Below are 12,283 nucleotides of genomic sequence, written 5' to 3'. Positions count from 1 at the left end.
TATATTGATTTTAACATTATGTACAGTAATATAGTCTTGTGTATTTGTCAAGTTTTATCTATATAGCGGAGAAAGAGGAGGTTGACGCCTGAGGATGACGCACTTTCCTTTTGATAAGAAATGGGAGTAGGCCTAATTTGTAGATTTTATTGGAACCACGTTCAATAATAGAATGTTTTGTTATATTCAAGTGTATTCAAAGCGAAAGATTTTGGCGTTTAATAGTAGTAAACAATGAATAGATGACCTGGCGACATAGCGGGAAATACACTTTTTTCCCTATAAGTATCAAGATTTGTTTTGTGTTGGTTTTTATTTTTTTTTCAAGGAAATATTCCTTACTGGTATGCTGTTCTAACTTATTGTACCTATGACGCCCTTTTCTTATTTTTACGATGGAAAAAGCACATGTCTCGGTCGTGGAAAATAAGAAAAGAGGGGTTACATGTCAGTTTAAACTGCTGTTTATGTAAAATCGTAAGATTAATAACAAGAACACATTAAATGAATGAAAATAATTTGAAAACTCACTAAGGAATAATTACCAAAGAAAAAAATGTAAACACAAAAAGCCTTGAAATATATAGTAAAATTTATGTTTGAGACATATTCCTATATCGCGCCGAGCCAAAACTTGGGTGTGTTGAGATGTGCGGTAAGAGGGAGATGTTGACTGACGCCACAAATCTGTCTAAGTCAAGCAGATCATACATAACACGAAAACTAATTGTAAAGTTATATTAAGGTTATGTATAAAATCTTGTACAAAGGGGTCATTACTGAAATATAAGTATCTAACATAAAAAAAACAAACAATTTAAGACAAAATAAACAAAAGACATAGATATACTATTCGGCTAGGTTTATGTTATTCACACCGATGTAGACAAAATTATTCAATGGGAAAATAAAAATAGATGGAATGATTAATTGACTAATTGTGCTGATCTGAACGTTCCAACTATAAAGCTCATTGATCTAAAGTGGACGTGGCTATAAATCTCAATTTCGAGCTGTTGTGAACCCATACCATAAATTCCAGAAGTACTATTGCAGTGGCGGACCCAGGATAGTGCATAGAGGGCATACGCTCCCCTATTTGATCGCCATAAAACATTAAAAAAAATCTCATGTTTTAACAATTTTTATGATTGTTTTTGGATCACAATCAGGGACATATTCATTCAGTAGGATAATACAAAGCATGTAAATGGCATCAGATCTGCGTTAGTTTGAAATGGGCCTCTAGTCGGGTACCCCCTGAAAGACACAAGGTCGCATTTAAAGTTTGCCTCATCATGTCACCAGGTCTCTTATAAGCAGATATAGCCGGGTGAAATGGCGTTCCGGCTAAATGTAAATCATGAAGGAATATTTCGCTCCTAAAACTTTTATTTTAGCAGTCCGGCGAGACCGAACAACAAACTCCAAACTAAATGTAAAGTAACATGGTTACGGTTATATGTTACGGTTATATGTTTTTGGTGGACGGTTTACTAACTGGTAATTGCTCCCTGGTAACTATATTTGGAATTAGTCCATTGTAGTAATATTTTACTTTAGAAAAAAATCTATTTAAATAAAAATTTAAGAAAATAAATATATATTGAAGGCGACTATCTTTGTTTATAGGTGTTGCGCCTTATTAACCTATATACTAGTTTAAACTTATTTTAATAAATTTAGATAAAAATAAAATTAATAAAATAAATTAATGCTTTTAACTTCTATAAGGGATTGAGACTTTTGGTTTTTGAGACTTCGGGTTTTCACCTATACTTTTACATATTTTAATAAAAGAAAAAATACTGAATATTTGTTTAATATGCTTTCCTTTTTTTTGTTTTTGTTTTTTCTTCATCTGTGGTTGTAAGTGTTATGTGTTAAAAATAACGTATTGTGTCACTTGTTTATGTTTGTTTTAAATATGATAGTCAGTTGCTCTGTCGTATTTCTTGAATACTATTAGTAGACTATGTTATATCAGTTGCCCCAGCCAGTGGTCCCGTGAGAATCGTGTATACGCACTATCCCACGGACGATACAAACCATGATAGTGTAGGTTAATTGCAACTTGGAACAAGGCATCGTCGTGTGCTCCGTCTGATGATCAGGCAGGCAGAAAACAAGCCCATGTCTAACTCCCGATATGCAATAACTATTTCATGATATACCCCCTGAAAATCCAAATTGTATAGATAGAATAAAAAAAAATAAAAAAATAATTAAATAAATGAAACTATTACTTATTATAAAAAACGGGACATTCTTCTTCTAAATTAATTACAAGGGTTACAGTTTGAATTGTACGGGCTTTTTTTGTCATTTCAGTGCAATCGATGTACTTTGCGCCGACTCCACTGTTTTTTCAAGCTCCGTACATGTCAAGCTGGATTAAACTTTAACATAATTTCATGCCCTGTATGTCAGGCAGCAGTCCTTTTGCGCCAATTACTGTTTTTCAAGAGTATCATTTACCTGTACACATATCTATCATAAATATTAATGATTAATATCTACTATTATTTTTGTCTAAAATGTATCATATGTTCGGAGATATTTCACCATGAAGATGAGCATCTGGAGAGAAATGACTTGAAATGCATTAGACAGTCCATGCACAGAGACAGAAGAAAACATATTGCTTTGCTGAATTTTTATTACAAGATATGTCAAAAGAGAAGAAAATATAAGATTTGCTGATTATGTTTTAGCCCCATATGTTGATTACACAGTACTTTGTTCCCACAATCTGTATGAGTAGAAACTCTATATTTACCACAAGACGTACCAGTAATGGAACAGAAGCATTCCACAGGAATTATTATGAACTGTTTTATGCATTTCATCCTTTGTTTGTCTTTATGGCAATACAGTGAGTGAAGTTACAAGCTACTACATACATTAAATAGGGAAATACCCATGCAACAGCAGTAAGAAGAAAGTATGTTTTAGAAAAGGAAACATTTGCAGTGTAAACGGCCGGTTCCAAGTCCGAATAAAGGAGGAGAGAAGTAATTTTTCTTCTAAATGGCGCAATCGTATGTTTTATTTTTGGCGCAAATGATACCATGTAATTTTAAAACAGGTGGCGCAAACGTAAGATTGGAGAAAAAATGTTGTGGCGCAAAAGGACGCATTTATGGCGCAAACGGATCTCTCCCGTATGTCACGACTACCATGTCTGGGGGCGACCACTGGTTGGCACCGCTAATCTACATGTCTACAAGTAATGCACACCACTTATTAAATGAATTTGTTTGTAGTTAAATTTTAGATAAAGAAGAAAAAAAAAGTTGTATCTTTAGCCTCTTAATTGAAAACTGAGTAGAGAAACTTCGTTTGTTGGTTTTTAATCTTAAATGCTAAGGGTACTACTAGTATTCTAGTACTACCGATATGCTTAAAAAGTTTGCTATTTTATAAGGTCGTAAAGGCACTTATTCTTCTAACTATATGTTGGATGGTATTATTTGAGATTCCCACCCTGAATATTAGTACTTCAAGCTTTAGATTATATTATTTGTGCTGGATTAATTCCTAATGATGAAAGGCATGTATATGTGTGTAAAAAACCCAACGACAGTATCTTCATGCATCGTATACCCTTTCTGTGTTTGTTTATTTCTCAGTTGAACTATTTAATAATGACCTTGTAGTGTCGTTATTTACATATGTAATTAAACAAAGAAAATGTGGGTGTGTTTGATTTGGTGTTTGGTTCCGATAAATCACGTCCTTGTACCTGGGTGTGGATGTACTATTGTTGTAACACGTGTTTGTGGTGTGGTATTGGTGTTATTGAAGAAGTAGGGTAAGCTTTGTGTTTACATATGTACTTTCTAACCTGTTTTTTCTTCTTATTCTTATTTCTTATTCCATTTTTTTAAAATTTAATACCGGGATATGATCCTTTAAATGAATATGTATAAATATATATATATATGTCTTTGCATTTCATAGCTTATGTGGACTGTCATTTACAGAAAATTATCTGAACTTATGTATCCCTACCTAGTCCTGTTGTTTGTTTGTTTGTTTTTCTTTCTTTTCAGAATTTAATTGCAATTTACGCATTGTTAAATACAAATGTCATATGTTTATATATCCCCTTTTGTAGCATGGATAAAATTAATAATGGGTAGGACTGATTGTGCTTTTTCACTAAGCAGACTTTGCATCGAAAAATTAGTAACTCCTTGTGCTATCAACTCTTGAAGCATAACATTTCTGTTATCGCTATATGTAGCGCACTCTAGCAAAAGTGTTTTGCTTTTTCAGGTGCTCTACCGCAATTTTCACACATCTCAGAATTTTTAACTACTATTTTGAATAGATGTTTATTTAGTTTTGCATATCCAGTTGTTAGTCTGTACATTATAGTTTCTTTGCGCCTAATCATTTTTGGTAAGGACACCTTAAATGATATTTTTTCCTTTATTTCATACAAGTGTCTACCCTTTTAGTTGGAATCCCAGCTAGTTTGCCACATAGTTTTAAGAATATTTGTACATACAGTTTTAATACTCGGACTTCTCTTGAACTGAATTTTAATGTGCGTATTGTTATGCGTTTACTTTTCTACATTGGCTAGAGGTATAGGGGAGGGTTGAGATCTCACAAACATGTTTAACCCCGCCGCATTTTTGCGCCTGTCCCAAGTCAGGAGCCTTTGGCCTTTGTTAGTCTTGTATTATTTTAATTTTAGTTTCTTGTGTACAATTTGGAAATTAGTATGGCGTTCATTATCACTGAACTAGTATATATTTGTTTAGGGGTCAGGTAAAGGACGCCCCCGGGTGCGGGAATTTCTCGCTACATTGAAGACCTGTTGGTGACCTTCTGCTGTTGTTTTTTTCTATGGTCGGGTTGTTGTCTCTTTGGCACATTCCCCATTTCCATTCTCAATTTTATTAATATCTTCTTAAAGATTTATATATTAGAATGTGGTATTTTCAAATATAAAATCATGATTCAAAGCATGTTTTGCTTGTATATCAGCTAACTCATTTCCCCAGATACCTACATGGCTATGAATCCATTCAGGCACGACATTTATACCTGCTTTAAATCATAAATAATTAGATTATCTAAATAATTAGATTATTGACCTTTGATAGAGGTAGCTGTATTGCCTGTAAGGCTGATAATGAATCAACGAATATTACAACATTTAATGGTAGGACATCTTGTATCCAGTTGAGTGCAAGGAATATTGCTATAAGTCCACATGTAAATACTGACAAATTGTTTTCAAGTCTATACCCATTTTTTATTTTGAATTCCGGTATTACATAAGCACAGCTACTTTTTCCACTGTCTGGTTCTTTGGATCCGTCATGTGTTTAGTTCCGATGCAAAGACCCTATAAGTGAATCAATATTAACGCCAAAATATGCAATCTTTAATGACCTGACAACATTATCGTAACTATATCCCTTCTTAGCTCATTCGCCCCTAAGAGATTTCTGGAAAATCAGGCATTTTCTCGTGGGTTTGAACCCACCCCACTGAAAAATGGTCATTTTCCGTCTATTTTCCAATTTTAAAACGACCTTGAGAGGTGAACATTAACCAGACTGTGTTTCTTAGTCATTCAAGTATTACCCTATAGTTACAGCAGTCCATGCATGCTAACTGGGAGTATATGGGACTTAAGTGTCTTGCTGGCGAATTATTATCGTCAAGTCAGGTCTGCCTAAATGTCCGTTTTTACGGATTTTTGACAAAACGGTGACCTAGATTTTACAGACTAGATTCCTATTGGCCATATTATACCTCTTTGTGTTCCTATACCACCTATGCATGCATTTACGATAATAGTTTATACCTTCAATGACTACCAGTTAAGTAGTGGCCATCAAAAGATGCCCACCCCCAGGGGCGTAGCTGCCGTTAGGCACTTTAGGCACGTGCCTACACATAATTTTTTCACAAATATTTTTTTTGTTAAAAAAAATAATAAACAACGTTATATGTAGATGAACTCCAGTGAAGTTGTCACAACTCGAATGTCATGTGCACACTAGTCTCTCGTCCTTAGTGAATGGAATATTGGATAGAATTGAATGTTTTTATGTGTGTACCTTATATAGAAACTATAAACTAGAACTTTGGTTCAGATCATTTCAATTCTATCAACAAAAACTTGAATGAACCTCAACTTAGACACATGAATTTTGAATTAGTTGTTGTTAGTTTCTAACTAGCTTTCCACTTTGTCTTCACCCGACTTGCCAATGTTGGTCGTCCGTTTTGGCTGTGCAGGATGCATAAATACGTAGTCACTTCTGGTCAGAATGGAGACATTTAATCTTATGCCTAGTTGTATACAGAGAATGCCACTCTTTGAGGAGTTCGTAGTTGGTCTACTGAAAGGCAAAGTTTCTGCTCCTATTCAATAATCCCTCATTTTCTAATGCATGGCATTTTCAAATTTCCACACCTTCGTCCTGTACAACACCTATTACAGGACTAAGTTCCCTGTTGTGTTTATTGTAAATAATCAATTTTTTTTTTGTTCTAAACTTGCCTAAATTTTACACTGGATGTTCAGAAATCAATCTATCAACTAGGTTCCAGTAGTTTTGAGTACTCTCAGATCTACGTGTAATGACCACAATTATTCAAATTCCTAAGCAGGTAGGGATTTTACAGTAGAGCAGTATATAAAGAAATACGAATTTCTTGAATTTTGTTACGTTAGTATGAACAGAACAGAACATTTGCACTAGGCATCGACTATGTGTGTATGTGTTTGTGTGGCTAGGGTGAAGGTTTAAGAATCAAAATATTGATGGTTGATGTCTTTCTAGCCAAAAGGATAGTGTTATTATATAGTATAATATCCGTGTTTACGTGCACGTGCGTATTTTTTTTAATGAAGGATCGTCAATATGTACTCTCCATTAAGTTAAACGTATATATCGATCATAACGGAATAGATTTGAAAATACCAAACAGGGTGTACTGCTTAATTAAAGGGATACGCGGATCTATGATGGGCAGTACATATTGTAAATATTTTTTTTGATATTTGATTTTCCAATTGTACTGAGTTATTTAATTCCCCATTCAGATGTTATGGTAAATTATTCATAATTCTTCGAACTTTTCATCATGTATATTATAATTATCATGATTAAACGACCAGAAAATTTAATATTTTTGTGCATAAAATTTTGCAGCCAAAACGCTGAAATCCGTTTTCCGTCGGGGAGCTTCGCCCCCCCCCCTGAACCCCCTACCAGGACTCTGCCCTGGACCTGTTTGGGGCCTTAAGCGGCCCCCAGACCACTGCCGATTTGTGCCTACAGTTGAATGAATGCCTAGCTACGCCCCTGACCCCCACCTGATTTTGGCTACTTTTCACGTTTTTTCGATTTTGAACTCTTAAACGGCTTTCAACGTGCCATATTTTCATAAACAGACGTCTGAGAAGAGTTTATGGACCATGAACTGCTTGGTTTAAGTCCCTGCTATCATGACAGTTCAGGTGGGGCAGTTCAGAAAAGGTATGGAGGGTCATACGGGCCATCAAAGAATGGTTGTCGCCATGACGCCTACAGGCGTCATTGGGGGTTAATGGGTTAATAAGTCTATTTAAAGGTTTTGTTAGCTTCTGAGGTGAGTACTGAAATTTTTGTGCTTTATAAAGAATATTTCCCTAAAATATTGGATGTGAAATACCTGAACGTATAAGAAGTCTGTATGTTGAGCTATATTTACGAATGATGTCCTTATACCGATGATGAAATTTAGTAAATGTTTTGACTAGTTTGTGAAATCGAAAACCCTGGTGTTATAATTTTTCAGTAATACATAATACAAAATCGTTAAAATCTAAAACATTGTTACATACACGAGCGAATCGTACAAGTTGAGAAATATAAACACCGCAAGATGGTGACAAGGGAACGTCACCATCTAAAAACGGATAATTAACGATAGGAAATGAGAAATATATATTTCTGAAAATGTGTCATTGATTTTGACTTGTATAGTTCGATTAGTAAGATAATCGCTTACATAAGCAATCACGTTTCCTTTAATTCCTAGTTTAATCATTTTCTTCAACAAACCATGTTTCCAGAGCATATCAAATGCTTTCTGAAAGTCAATAAATATACCTATAGTGGCTAACATTTTCAAAAAGCTCTTTTGGATGTCATTGTCTAATCTAATACACTGTTCTAATGTGCTTCTGTTTTTTCTAAACCCACTTTGGGTGGGTGCATACAACTTATTTTTAAAGTAACATACAAACAATAACAATATATATAAGCACAATTAATTAAGGGATTAAGCAGATTAACAGAAGACAAATTAGAAATTACAATAGATTAAAAGCCGACACGTATTTGTAAATTATAGTCCAAACTGTCAGAGAATTAATAATGAGATAAATCATGAGAGTAAATGCATTTAAGACCTTTGTTCAAGATTATGACACATAATCCGTGTAAAACACTTATGCCTGAATTTACGACAAAGTATAGAATAATAAAATGAATGCAAAACCTAAATATACATTAAAATAATTGAAATACTAAAATGTTGTTTTTAAAAAACCAATTTCATTGCACTGTCCAAATAGTCCGGTCATACAAACTTAAAATTCTTGAAAGTAGTCGCTTTGAACATTTAAGAGATGACAGGTCTTTAATAGTTCATTTTTTATTTGCCGTCGGATCGCAAGGTCGCCCTCTACACCCCAACGTCGCAAGTCGGATTTGACCATGTTGGTCCACTTAAATACGAAAAAGGATCCTTGAAAAACTGAAAACAAACACAGAATAAGTTCTTTTCACAAATGTGATAGGGCTAGAACCAAGGATTTATTGACTTATTTAACACCTTTCGAGGTAAAGGTGCCAATTGCAAAAAGCAGAAAATTTTACATTAATTAATTTCTAGCAACCGTGACTGTGACATATGATTAGCATACATAGCGTATCACTCTATAATTTTTTTTGAATTCATTTTGGTGTATTATTATATAGCAGTTGTTGGGCAACTGAAGCACAGCTAGGTACGCGTGGATACACCCTTGGTAATCAAATGCATGTGAGAACACCCCATGTGACCACCATGCTAATTTCTTGTTACGTATTTTTAATTTACCTAGTAGGTCATGGCTTCGTTCGTTCGTTCCGCTTCAGGGTAAAGTTTTTAGTCAAGGTAGTTTTTGATGAAGTTGAAGTCCAATCAACTTGAAACTTAGTACACATGTTCCAAATTATATGATCTTTCTAATTTTAAAGCCAAATTAGAGTTTTTACTCCAATTTCACCGTCCACTGAACATAGAAAATGATAGTGCCAGTGGGGCATCCGTGTACTTGAGAAACATTCTTGTTCTACATGTTCTACTACAAGATCGACACGCAGAAATGTCCCGCCTGTACTACTGACCATTGATTTTATGTCGATGGTACTAAATATTTTTTTTAATTTCGATAAATATACAGCAAAAAAATACGTTTTTTTCTCAATTGATGACCAATTGATCAATGTGAGTTATTTCTGAATAAAAAATGTATAAATTTTTAGGATACTTATAAAATACAGAAATTACAATTTATTTAACAAAAACAATTTGTGTTTATCTTTTCAAGTATCACAAAAACTTAACATAATCCAAATAGATAAACGGAAACGGAAATACATGTACACCTATCAATTTCATACGCCAAATATAGTTGACCTATTGCCTATAGTTTCTTAGAAACAAACTTAAACAGGAAAACTTAACCAATTGACCAATGAACCATGCAAATGAGGTCAAGGTCTGATGACACCTGTTAGACAGACATATATACTTATAATGTTTCCATACACCAAAAATAGTTGACCTATTGCTTATGGTTTAAGATAAACAGACCGAAACATAAAAAACTTAACACTTAGCAATGCACTATGTAAATGAGGTAACTTCATAACATAAGGCATGTATATATAAAGTATAAAGCATTAAGGACATAGGTCTTCATCCTTCTATGAAGGAAATATATAGTTAATTCTGCTGCCGCCGCTGGATCACTATCCATATGTCGAATTGTTTTGCGACAGAAGTCATCTATACTATTAAACGAGAAGACCTCATTTTGGGTGTCGCTTCTCTTCTTTCCACAATAAATTAATCATCATGTCTCTGTGTCCTATGGGTACAGTGCATAATCGCATTTGTCATCCATTCATATGATTATTCAGATTGAGTTATTTTGGGTGAAAAACGAGAAAAAAGACTTACGGATATGTTTCCGTCATTGGGCGAAATTTTAAGTCAGATTAGACTTCCGGTTTGCGTTTTTCTGTATACTTTGAACATACATTAATACTACGAATACAGTGTATTTTCTGTCTTATATCCGTCATTGGACGAAATTTAAGTCAGATTATACCTCCGGTTTGCGTTTTTTCTTTTTACTTTGAAACAAATACATATACTACGAATAAAGTGTATTTTCTGTCTGATATCATTTTCAAGTTTACTATCCACGGCAGTCACAGGGTTTATTTAATAGAGAGGGTCTGGATAATATATCAATGACCGCTGTGGATCAATTATTAAACTAAACTGAGAATTGACTGTAAAAAGAAAATACACTTTCGGGACGTCTGGAACGGGTGTTTTTAAGATCGAAATTTCAGGATTGACCATTTCGGGATCCGGGATTTCTTTTTTCGAATTTCGGGATGTCGAGATATATAATTTGTATAATAAATTCGGAACCTCGGGATTTCATGTTTTTAAGCCCGGGATATTGGGATCAGGGCCCCTCCGCAGTGGCGGATCCAGAAATTTTCATACGCAGGGACCCGTTGACTGCCTAAGAGGGGCCCGATTAAACTAAACTGTGAATTGACTGTAAAAAGACAATACACTTTCGGGACGTCTGGAACGGGTGTTTTTAAGATCGAAATTTCAGGATTGACCATTTCGGGATCTGGGATTTCTTTTTTCGAATTTCGGGATGTCGAGATATTTAATTTGTATAATAAATTCAGAACCTCGGGATTTCATGTTTTCAAGCCCGGGATATTGGGATCAGGGCCCCTCCGCAGTGGCGGATCCAGAAATTTTCATACGCAGGGGCCCGTTGACTGCCTAAGAGGGGCCCACTCCGGTCATGCTTCAGTGATTCCCTATATAAGCAACCAATTATTTTCCAGAAACGGGGGGCCGGGCCCCCTAAATCCGCCTCTGCCCCGACCCCCCCCCCCTTTAATGAATGTTCATAATATACAGATAAGCGCTAAAATTATTCATGTGTCATTAAAATGAATAGAGAACAAACCAAAAAAAAAAGGATTTTTTTTGTGGGAAAAGGAGGAGCCGGGCTAGAAAAAACAATTATCCTGTCCCGAATTACCTATGACTTTTGATACCTTTTCTGAAATTCTCAAGTCACTAAATGTTTTACAAAAAAAAGAAGATGTGGTATGAATGCCAATGAGACAGCTCTCCACAAGAGACCAAAATGACACCGAAATTAACATTTAAAGGTCACCTTACGGCATTCAACAATAAGCAAAAGTACCTATGACTTTTGATACTTTTCCTGAAATTCTCAAGTCATTAAATCTTTTACAAAATTCTTCCTACAACACTTTACATCCTTTCAAATACGCTCTGAATGCCCGCGATTTCGCGGGTGTGTTCTAGTTAAATTAAAACTAAGATTTGATATCTTAACTTTAGTCGTTTTATGGATACCAGCACTGTTTCTTACCTTGTCAGAGACTATAATACATAAAAAAAAATAGGACATATTATAGTTACATAACAGATATGACTTTGCCAAATCAAATAAACAAAAAACTTCATGTGACAGAGCACGTGGGTTGTCTTGTTGCAAAATAAGTATCCGGATACATCAAACTTCGTATATTGATTTTATTTTTGTTCTTGTTACGTAATACATGTTTGATGATTAAAAGGGGGGTATTGTATTCCTTGGCAACTTTTAATCAACATATATATCAAGTACTTGTAAAAAAAACCTATTACATGAATATTAAAAAAATATTACGTCTTATTATAACGATTGTGACCAGGCAGTCTTTGTAAAAAGTTTATTGTAAAAAAGTCAAAGGAAGAAGATTCATCATGTTTTCTCCTCAGATTGACTTCAATCACACCTGTACATGTACAAAGAATCAGATTGGAGGCAAACTCGACCTCAGTTGTGTCTTAATGCTTTTATAATGCCACAAAGTGTCAAACTTTGTATGTTACACTATTCCGTCTGTTGTTCTTCACGATAAATATGTTCTCTCAT

The sequence above is a fragment of the Mytilus galloprovincialis genome, chromosome 4, assembly GCF_965363235.1.
Source record: "Mytilus galloprovincialis chromosome 4, xbMytGall1.hap1.1, whole genome shotgun sequence".
Taxonomy (NCBI): Eukaryota; Metazoa; Mollusca; class Bivalvia; order Mytilida; family Mytilidae; genus Mytilus; species Mytilus galloprovincialis.
Note: the sequence above shows the minus strand (reverse complement) of the source record.